The sequence below is a fragment of the Piliocolobus tephrosceles genome, chromosome 4 (genome assembly GCF_002776525.5).
Source record: "Piliocolobus tephrosceles isolate RC106 chromosome 4, ASM277652v3, whole genome shotgun sequence".
Taxonomy (NCBI): Eukaryota; Metazoa; Chordata; class Mammalia; order Primates; family Cercopithecidae; genus Piliocolobus; species Piliocolobus tephrosceles.
In genome coordinates, this window is record NC_045437.1 from 177911719 (window position 1) to 177923099 (window position 11381).

General features: G+C 41.7%; 1 pseudogene across 1 annotated transcript; it reads left to right on the top strand.

The window, feature by feature from the left end:
* The first annotated feature begins 3682 nt into the window (after nucleotides 1-3682).
* Nucleotides 3683-4976, top strand: LOC111528355 (annotated as a pseudogene). Its single transcript, XR_002726956.3, has one exon. The product of XR_002726956.3 is annotated as a keratin, type I cytoskeletal 18 pseudogene (transcript).
* The last annotated feature ends 6405 nt before the right edge of the window (nucleotides 4977-11381 follow it).

Below are 11381 nucleotides of genomic sequence, written 5' to 3' on the forward strand. Positions count from 1 at the left end.
TTTTTTTTTTGCCAAGCTGCTAAAATCTTTCAGCACCATTGCCAAAGCTGTGTTTTAAACAAGGAAAGCAATTTGGTTAAGGGCGGGAAGAAGATTATTTCCTATTAACACCTGGAAATACAACCAGGAACTAAAAAGCAGTTGATAACTGTTAGAAGAAATTAAAAGGTGACCCAAACTTTACTTAAGTCTGTTTCTTAACATTATGGTCTAAGTGTATCACATTGTCTTTGTGTTCAATCTGTAAATTTACCAAACACATTACTATGGAAAAAACTCATAATAAACTGGAATTACATGCTGACTAGATATCTGTTAGAAAGAAGCCTGACTGTTTGGACCTTACCATCATAGCCCAGGGTCACTATTTGTAGTGGCAACTTCTCAAACTGCAGATTTGCTATGCAGCAGACAACCCCAGACCTAATATAATAACAACGAATATTTATTGAATATTTACTCAACATCAGGCACTGGCTAAGTACATTACATGTATTATTTCACTTAATCTTCCCAATAATCCTAAAAGGTCGGTGTTATTATTATCCCCCTTTTACAGATGAGAAAAACTGGGGCTCAGTAAGTAATTTGTCCAAGGCCACTCAACTAATAAGTGGCAGAGTTAGAATTTGAACCCAAGCGGTCTACTCCTGAAGCTCATGGTCTTAACTGGTGCCCTCTGCAAGCCCTGAGAAGACAAGGTTAAGTGTAACATTATACGATAGCTATAACCTCATATTTTCTTTCACACAAGATCAATTTAGTTGGGTGAAGATAATTCAAATCCACTAAACAATTGAAAAACACTCTTAAAACACAATAGCAACAATCATACATTACTGTACAGTGGAGTAGTATCTAACAGAGGGTTGGCTCCTAAATCAACATGAAAGGAAAAAAACTAAATATAGGCTAATTATCCCCAAAATTCCTTAAATTGCTCATAAAGTGTAGTTCTGTAGAATCAGATTTGTAAGGAAACAACAGATTCACATCTTCCTTCTTATGCTCACTCTAAGATATATCCTCATTTAGGGGGATGGATGAAGATTTATCTTCAAAATTTAAATTCTCCCTCCTCTCTTTTCCTCTCTCTTTCTCACTGACTATATATATAGTTGAATGTAAATAATTTTCAAATAGTACTTATGACGTTACTCTGCTATAATACAAATCTAGAACAGAACATAAATGCTAAGGCATCCCAAAGTAAAGAATATTAATAAATCCTCATAAATGCTAAGGTACCCCAAAGTAAAGAATATTAATAAATCCTCTATTATCAAATGCAGCACAGGAATAAGTACTTCAGGGGTATTTTGACACATCTTTGTCATGGCATATCCACAAAGTCCATTCTTCTAAGCAGACCATCTTAGCCTACCCTGTGCATGAACCTTATCCAGGCAACAGAACCTGTGTCACAAGCAGAGCAAAGTTCTCTTTCCTACTCATTATCTACAATCAGTACAGCAGTTGATAGGGCTTTTTGAAATGACAGATAAAGCTGTCGGGTTCAGAACTCAAATAGCTGGGACTAAGAAGTTTAGAAGACATCGTTTGGAAAAAGAGAAGTGAAGCAACAAGAGGGCAGAAAAGGACAATTAAGGAGGCTCTGCCAGGGAACTGGTTTCAGAGGAAGAAGGCAAAGAAAAGTGGAAAATGAGAAAAACCTCTCTGCAAAAACCATATGTCCTACATATTCCCTCATTGTATTAAGTCAAGTTCAAGTACTTGTTCATAAACAGAATCATCATAAGGTTAAAAAAGAAAAAAAGGAGGGGTTGAAACAAGGCCAGGACTAGAGTCAGGCAAGTGAGCACTCACCTGGGGCACTAAATTGAAGAAGGCTCCAAAACACGCAGTAATCAAGATAAATAACATTTTAATGCAACAGCTTATAAAATCAAATAGGCAAACGACAGCTAGATACCTGCTTTACAAATAAAGTTTTATTGGAACCAGGATCAGGTTTAAGGAGAGGCAACTGGAGAGAGGCTCTTACAAGTGCAGGATAGAATTCTGTCTTTATTTAAAATGTTGGTATTTTGTTCATCATGGAATTTTTGCACTAATTTTGATATTTTGTTTGTTTGCTTGTTTTGGTTTTTGTTTTGAGACAGGATCTCACTCTGTTGCCCAGGCTGGAGCGCAGTGGCAAGATCATAGTTCACTGCAACCTCAAATTCCTGGGCTCAGGAGATCCTCCTACCTCAGCCTCCCAAGTAGGTGAGATCTTAGGCATGGGGCCACCATGCCTGGCTAATTTTTTGGTTTTTTTGGTGGAGATGGGGGTCTCACTGTGTTGCCCAGGCTGGTCTCAAATTCCTGACCTTAAGCCATCCTCCTGCCTCAGCCTCCCAAAGTGCCTGGAATACAGGTATGAGCCACTGAGCCCACCCTAATTTTGATTATTTTAAAATTAAGTCACCAAAACATTTATCTCAACTACTGATAGTAGAAATTTAAAAGTTACTGATGGTAGAAATTAGAGGGAGTTTTTGGCTCCCCATAATTTTTGGCTTCACTCATGTCACCGTAGTCCTGGCCTGGATTGTGAAAGAGAGAGCGGGGAGGTAGAAAGACAATTGGCGATTTAAAGATTTATGCAGAGACTTGGAGTCAAAACCTGAAGCAGGAAAGTTGGAGATTCCATTTTATCTTGCTGTATTGCATTCTGTGCCCTGGGCGCCCTCATGCCAGTGAAGGCCGTGCTTTCATTGAGCTCCTTCACTTGCCTTGGCAGCTGCACTCACTTTTATATGCAGGTTCTGGAATGCTGGGAGCTGTATGGCAGCCAACATCTCTCCTTTCCCTTCTCAAACATGACGTTCTCTGTAATTCAGTTACAGACACCTCTTTCCTTAGCCTTCTCACCCAGGGAGCCTGATCAAGGAATCTAAGAACTAAGCCTCATTTGCCTTCTCTGGATATGCAAGAGAATTTGCATATATCTTGTGTCCATTTGCATTCCCCTCACATGGGGCATTTAGAATAAAAACAACATTCATGAATCAAAATGAAGCTAGTTCCATTCTTTCTCTGTCAAAGTATAGAGTAAGTAAAAGGATACTGCAGTGTGAGAAAAGAACTGAAATTATATTTGCCAGGGTTATGTGTAGTTTTAAAAGCAATCCAATTTGGTGGCATTTACCACCATGAAATTGGCGTTTAATATTTATAGGTTTAGCCTTGGAGAACATAATCACTCATGACTGAAACAGCCACCCCTTTCCTTCCCATTTTTGTAGAAATTTGAGCCAAGAGCCCTTAAAAGCTGAAGCTGTCCTCTTTTCCTCCTCCAGGTTGCCACTTAAAGTGTGGAAAGCCTAAGGGTTCCTGATGACTGATTCCTCCATTTGAGACAAAGTGGCTGAGAAACAGATTTAAAAGTATGAAAAGAAGAAGGAGCATTGCTCCTCATGCCCCCTGAGCCCCTTTGGGAGCTGAAAGAACTAAGGAAAAGAAAAGAGTAGGCTGGTATGAACTCTGCACAGTATTTCCTCTAAAGAAACCAGCCAGTGGACAGTGGACTACTAGTCTCAAAATGAGATGGAGCTCAATATGACAAAAACCAACATTGTAAATAACAAGGGCAAGTTCATTATAGAGTTGTTTTTAAAAAATAGAACTGAGGTCGGCAAAGCCTGGGTCCTGTCGTCTTGCCTTCCTCCCCTACAGCATGAGCTTCACCACTCGCTCCACCTTCTCTACCAACTACCGGTCCCTGGGCTCTGTCCAGGTGCCCAGCTACGGCGCCCGGCCGGTCAGCAGTGCAGTCAGTGTCTATGCAGGTGCCGGGGGCCTCTGGTTCCCGGATCTCCGTGTCCCACTCCACCAGCTTCCGGGGCGGCATGGGGTCCGGGGGCCTGGCCTCAGGGATGGCCGGGGGTCTGGCAGGAATGGGAGGCATCCAGAACGAGAAGGAGACCATGCAAAGCCTGAACGACCGCCTGGCCTCTTACCTGGACAAAGTGAGGAGCCTGGAGACCGAGAACCGGAGGCTGGAGAGCAAAATCTGGGAGCACTTGGAGAAGAAGGGATCCCAGGTCAGAGACTGGAGCCATTACTTCAAGATAATGGAGGACCTGAGGGCTCAGATCTTCGCAAACACTATGGACAACGCCCGCATCGTTCTGCAGATTGACAATGTCCGTCTTGCTGCTGATGACTTTAGAGTCAAGTATGAGACAGAGCTGGCCATGCGCCAGTCTGTGGAGAACAACATCCATGGGCTCCGCAAGGTCATTGATGACACCAATGTCACCCGACTGCAGCTGGAGACAGAGATCGAGGCTCTCAAGGAGGAGCTGCTCTTCATGAAGAAGAACCACGAAGAGGAAGTAAAAGGCCTACAAGCCCAGATTGCCAGCTCTGGGTTGACCGTGGAGGTAGATGCCCCCAAATCTCAGGACCTCACCAAGATCATGGCAGACAACCCGGCCCAGTATGACGAGCTGGCTCGGAAGAACCGAGAGGAGCTAGACAAGTACTGGTCTCAGCAGACTGAGGAGAGCACCACAGTGGTCACCACACAGTCCGCTGAGGTTGGAGCTGCTAAGACGACGCTCACAGAGCTGAGACATACAGTCCAGTCCTTGGAGATCGACCTGGACTCCGTGAGAAATCTGGAGGCCAGCTTGGAGAACAGCCTGAGGGAGGTGGAGGCCTGCTACGCCCTACAGATGGAGCAGCTCAATGGGATCCTGCTGCACCTGGAGTCAGAGCTGGCACAGACCCGGGCAGAGGAACAGCGACAGGCCCATGAGTATGAGGCCCTGCTGAACATCAAGGTCAAGCTGGAAGCTGAGATTACCACCTACCGCCACCTGCTGGAAGATGGCGAGGAATTCAATCTTGGTGATGCCTTGGACAGCAGCAACTCTATGCAAACCATCCAAAAGACCATCACCCGCAGGATAGTGGATGGCAAAGTGGTGTCTGAGACCAACGACACCAAAGTTCTGAGGTATTAAGCCAGCAGAAGCAGGGTACCCTTTGGGGAGCAGGAGGCCAATAAAAAGTTCAGAGTTCATTGGGAAAAAAAAAAAAGAACTGATAGATAAGACTATGTCAGTATGTTTCCAGCCCTGTTCAAGCAAAATGGTACCTGACCAGAGGGTATGAACATTGCAATCTGTGTGACAGGGAGAGAGTACAGTGAAGAAGGATTACTCAGCCGGGTGCCGTGGCTAACGCCTGCAATCCCAGCACTTTAGGAGGCCGAGGTGGGCGGATCACCTGAAGTCAGGAGTTCAAGACTAGCCTGGCCAACATAATGAAACCCCGTCTCTACTAAAAATACAAAAATTAGCCGAGCGCGGTGGCGGTCGCCTGTAATCCCAGCTACTCAGGAGGCTAAGGCAGGAGAATGACTTGAGCCTGGGAGGCTGAGGTTGCAGTGAGCCCAGATTGGGCCACTGCACTCCAGCCTGGGTGACAGGGACTCCGTCTCAAAAGAAAAAGAAAAAAGGATGACTCAATCCTTCACACTTTGAAAAAAGTCCTTTCAGTGCATTTAACCTCCGTATTTAAAAATACCTGGTTATTAGATAACTTTTCTTTTTTTTTTTTTTTTTTTATTTTTTTTGAGACGGAATCTTGCTCTGTCGCCCAGGCTGGAGTGCAGTGGCCGGATCTCAGCTCACTGCAAGCTCCGCCTCCCGGGTTCACGCTATTCTCCTGCCTCAGCCTCCGGAGTAGCTGGGACTACAGGCGCCCGCCACCTCGCCCGGCTAGTTTTTTTGTATTTTTTCAGTAGAGACGGGGTTTCACCGTGTTAGCCAGGATGGTCTACGATCTCCTGACCTCGTGATCCGCCCATTTTGGCCTCCCGAAGTGCTGGGATTACAGGCTTGAGCCACCGCGCCCGGCCAACTTTTCTTTTTTTTTTTTCCTGAAACGGAGTCTCCCTCTGTTGCCCAGGCTGGAGTCCAGTGGCTCGATCTCTGCTCACTGCAAGCTCCGCCTCCCGGGTTCTCGCCATTCTCCTGCCTCAGCCTCCCGAGTAGCTGGGACTACAGGCGCCCACCACCATGCCCAGCTAATTTTTTTGCGTTTTTAGTAGAGATGGGGTTTCACCGTGTTAGCCAGGATGGTCTCGATCTCCTGACCTCTTCATCCACCCGCCTCAGCCTCCCAAAGTGCTGGGATTACAGGCGTGAGCCACCGCGCCCAGCCTTAGACAACTTTCTCCTTACTAGGTAATTGGTAACGAGAAAGCAGTGCACTGGACAGTGGATTTCCATTTTCAAATAAGCTTATACCTGCTACTGTGATTTAATGAAGTGGCATCCTGGTTTCTGACGAAGAGTTTTATAAATTTGATTAGTACAAACCAACGCCCAATTCAACTCTTGATTGAATTGACAAAAATCAAGCCCCTAAGCCTGTTACTGAGCCTTATCATCTCTTCCTTTAAAATGTTATATGTATCTAGAGAAATATTATGACAAGCATGCAGAGATACATGAACAGGGAGGTTGCTTAATCGTTGTTGTAATAGCCAAAAAAGAAAGAAGTCTTGGAAGTTATCTAAATGTCCATTAGTAGGAGATGAGGTAAATATATTATGGGAAACTTATACCATGTAAAACTCTAACACTATTAAAAATAATAATATAGATTAGTATTTGATAATATAGAAAATAATTTCCAAGATATATTATTAAATAAATAACGTACATCAGAACAAATAGTATGATTCAACTTAGGTAAAACTAAATACATATTCATGTGTGTATGACATTTGTTTATGATCTACGTTTTGTGGAACAATAGCAGTATCAATATTAGTAGTTGCCTGTTTAGAGTGGGATTGAAAAAGTACTGGGGGAACAGGGGACTTGTACTTTATAAAGTACTTCTGTAACACTTTAAATGTTTACAATGGCCATGTGATTCCTTTTATAATGAGTATTAACTTGTAGTAACATATAGTAACTGACGTAATTAATACACTATTATTTACATGAATTTACTAGTTGATATGTATACATATATTATACACACACACACATAAAGTGAGTGCAAGAGTAAGCACTAATTGGGCCAGGTGTGATGGCTCATGCCTGTAATCCCAGCGCTTTGGGAGGCTGAGATGGGAGAATTGCTTGAGGCCAGGAGTTCAAGACCAGCCTGGGCAACATAGCAAGACTCCATCTCTGTTAAAAAAAAAAAAAAAAGAGCACTAATGTATGTGAAAGAAAATATGCAGAAGACAGACTGTGAGATGAAGAGAGGGAATAAGTTCCAGTGACACTATCCAGACCCATGCTCAAGGCAAAACTAAGACAAATTACCCCTAAATTTTTCCACCACATTAGTCAGTAAGTTTCCATTGGTACTTAAGCTATTGTAAGTTAGATTTTCTGTCACATGCAACAAAAGAATCCTACATGATTTGGATCAGTTATTAAGGATTCCATGTGGCAAGGTTAGAAATTAGGGCTTTATCCTATGAGATGCCACTTGTTTAAAAGTTAACAAAAATGCAAAGTTTTAAAGCAGATATAAGGTATAATAAAAGTTATTTGGTGAATATCATACTTTTTATTATCAAGGGAGCAAATTACCACCAAAAGTAATTTGTTTGGATAGGATAGCATAACAAGAGTAGAAATAAGATTAAGTCCCAAACTTGCTGGGCTCTGGAACTACAATACTTGCCCTCCATGTAATTCTATTGTAGCTAGATCTTAGTGCTTCTCAAATGTTCAGTCCTATCTTTTACTTAGCCCACATTTGATAGAGAAATTATTAGGCTTTGAGCAATTGAATTTATTTTATATTTTTTATTTTTTTGAGACAGAGTTTCACTCCTGTCACCCAGGCTGGAGTGCAATGGTGCAATCTCAGTTCACTGTAACCTCTGCCTCCTGGGTTCAAGTGATTCTCCTGCCTCAGCCTCCCAGGTAGCTGGGATTACAGGTGCCCGCCACCACACCTGGCTAATTTTGTATTTTTAGTAGAGATGCGGTTTCACCATGCTGGCCAGGCTAGTCTCAGACTCCTGATCTCAGATATTCCACCCGCCTTGGCTTCCCAAAGTGTTGTGATTACAGGCATGAGCCACTGTGCCCAGCCTGGGAGCAATTGGACATCTTAGAGTATGGTTTATCTTCATATTTTCAAGATAATATGGGTTTTCAATGAATATGGTAGTGATAATTTTTAAGTCAATTTTAACAGTCAATTAAATGTAACAGTCAATTAAATGTAACAGAAAATATAATGCCATATGAATGGTGCATATATAGCCACTAGGTGTGAAATTCATATTTTCAACGTATAGTAATAATCATGTGATAGCAATAATTACTGATTTGTGAAAAAAGTTTAAAAGGAAAAATTAAGAAAGTTGGATATTACTCATGGTTCTTTAATAGTTTTGTATGATTGAGGATGGGCATCATGGCTCACGCCTGTAATCCTAGCACTCTGAGAGGCCGAGGAGGAGGATCACGTGAGGTCAAGAGTTCGAGACCAGCCTGGCCAACATGGTGAAACCCCATCTCTACTAAAAATACAAAATTAGCCAGGCGTAGTGGTGCACGCCTGTATTCACAGCTACTCAGGAGGCTGAGGCAGGAGAATCACTTGAACCCGGGAGGCAGAGGTTGCAGTAAGCTGAGATCATGCCATTGCACTCCAGCCTGGGCGACAAGAGCGAAACTCAATCTCAAAAAAAAAAAAATTGTATGATTGAATGAATCACTTTCCTTTTCTAACTCAATTTCCCTACTTAAAAAATGGGAAAATAGGCCAGGCACAGTGGCTTATGCCTGTAATCCCAGCACTTTGGGAGGCCAAGGTGGGTGGATCACAGGGTCAGCAGATCGAGACCATCCTGGACAACATGGTGAACCCTGTCTCTACTAAAAATACAAAAATTAGGTGGATGTGGTGGCACGCGCCTGTAGTCCCAGCTACTCAGGAGGCTGAGGGAGGAGAATCGCTTGAACCTGGGAGCCGGAGGTTGCAGTAAGCCAAGATTGCGCCACTGCACTCCAGCCTGGGTGACAGAGCGAGACTTGGTATCAAAATAAAAAATAACAATAAAATAAAATAAAATAAAGGAAAATAATAATACTGCACTCATACTCCTGATAGAAGGAGATTTAAACATAGCTTTGACCTTCTTCATCTATATTTATCAGGCACTTGAAGAACATCAGGGAAAGATATTCTAGGAATAGAATAATAATAATCAAAGGTAAAATTTATTGACTACCTACTATATTCTGGGTACTATTCTAAATGTTTTATGTGTATTTAATCATGTATGCCTTACAACAACCCTATGAAATAAATCTAATTATCATCCCCATGTTACTGAGGCTCAGAAAATTTGTGATTCTTGCCCAAAAGCCAGAGCTAGCCATGATTTGAACCCAGGCATCTATAATGTCTCTGCACTTAGCTAATCGTATGGTAAATAATCGAGAGTAAAATAATAAACATGAAGAAAAAACTCTGAGGAGTCAAAAGAGATGTCAAAAGTTTTTAAATGTTTTTCGTTTTGCCATAAGGGATTCTCTTGGGTTAAAGAACTATTGACTTCTTATTTTAGGCACAATTTTAACAAGTGTGTCAATGGTTTTCAAATCCATGGGAGATGATAAGGACAAATAAAAATGCTGATTTCGAAGAGAAAACTTAAGAAGGAAGGGACAGCAAATTGAAAACACTGACAAAAATAACAAAACACACAGTAAGTATGGGCCTCTTTAAGATAATGCAAACATACTTACCTACTACAATAGCCAATGAGGATATCACTGTGTACAGCATAAATAACTGCCACTCCCAATAACCACCCTGATGTAATCGATTAGAAGTAAGTGATGCATTTTAAAAGTCAACACTCTGTTTAAGAGAGGGTCAAGGTCCAGAGGGTCAGGTCCCTCTCCGAGAGAAAGATTCCAATTAAAATAAACCTGAGGATTCTAGAAAGATCCTAGAAAGGATTCTAACCAAGCAAATGGGAAGTTCAGAACTTCCAAGGGAGATAAACATCTTCTCAGATAATTTTTTACTGTCTTGTTGGACAAGATCAATTAAGAGGACATGAGTTAAGAGGAACCCAGCCTCACACATTGTAGAAAAATAAGGACTGAAATAATCCTGGTCCTTTTTTTTTTTAGAGATGGGGTCTTGCTATGTTGCCCAGGCTTGTCTCAAATTCCTGGGCTCAAGCCATCCCCTCAAAATGCTGGGATTGCAGGTATAAGCCACCATGCCCAGTCAATACTGGTTCTTTAAGTGAGACCAAACTTCTCTCTTCTGCTAGGAAGATAATATTGGCTGCCTTGAGAGGAAAAACAAAAGATGCTTCTTTGTTTTAATCCAACGTAGATGTAAGAACAAAATCTGATAAAGGTTTCGCAACTAAATAAAAGCTACTGAGAAATCTTACTTAAGAATAATGATGCAAAATAGTAACTAAAATACTAGCAAACAAAATTCAATGACATCTTAAGAGAATTAAACATCAGACCACATGAGATCATATCAGGAATGCAAGGATAGTTCAACATTAGTAAACTTATTGTGATAATCACATTAACAATCAAAAGAGAAAAAGTATATTACCATCTCTTTTGAGTGATTTATTGATTCATTCATCCCGACAATTATTTATTAAGCACCTACTATGTGCCAGGTGCTATACTAGATGCTTGGGATATGGCAGTGAGTCAAAATTGAAAAAGTCTCTGCCCTCAAAAGCTTACATTTTCGTCAAGGGAGCTATACAACAAATGATTACGCAAATAATAACATCTGGTAGTATAAGTGCTATGAAGAAAATAAAGCAGGCTAAAAGAGAATGATGGGAAGGATGCTATTTAATATAGGTGACTAGGGAAGGCTTCTCTGTTAAGATTATACTTGAGCAAGATCTAAAGGAGGTAAGAAGGTTAGCCAAGGGAGTATCTGGGTAAAATCATTCCAAGTAGAGAGAAGAGCAAATGCAAAGACCCAGAAGTGGGAGAGTGCTTAGCATTCTCCTAAGGTCACTGAAATGGCTGGAGTAGAGTAAGCAAATTGGAGACCAGAAGAACACAAGATCAGAGAGGTGGAGGGCAGAGGAAACAAATCATGTATGACCTGTAGGCCATAGTAAGGACACTGGCTTTTAGTCTGATTGAGACCTATTATCACTAGAAAGTTTTGAATAGAAGTATGACACGATCTGGGCTCTGTAATAAAAAGACTGTTCTGACTGCTAGGTTGAGAATAGACTCCAGGGGCAAAGGTAGAAGCAAGTGACAAGATAGGAGAATGCTGCAGCAGTACATGTAAGAAATGATGGTGGCTGGCATCAGGATGGAGTAGTGAATGTGGTGAGAGGTGGTTACATTCTAAATATGTAATGAATT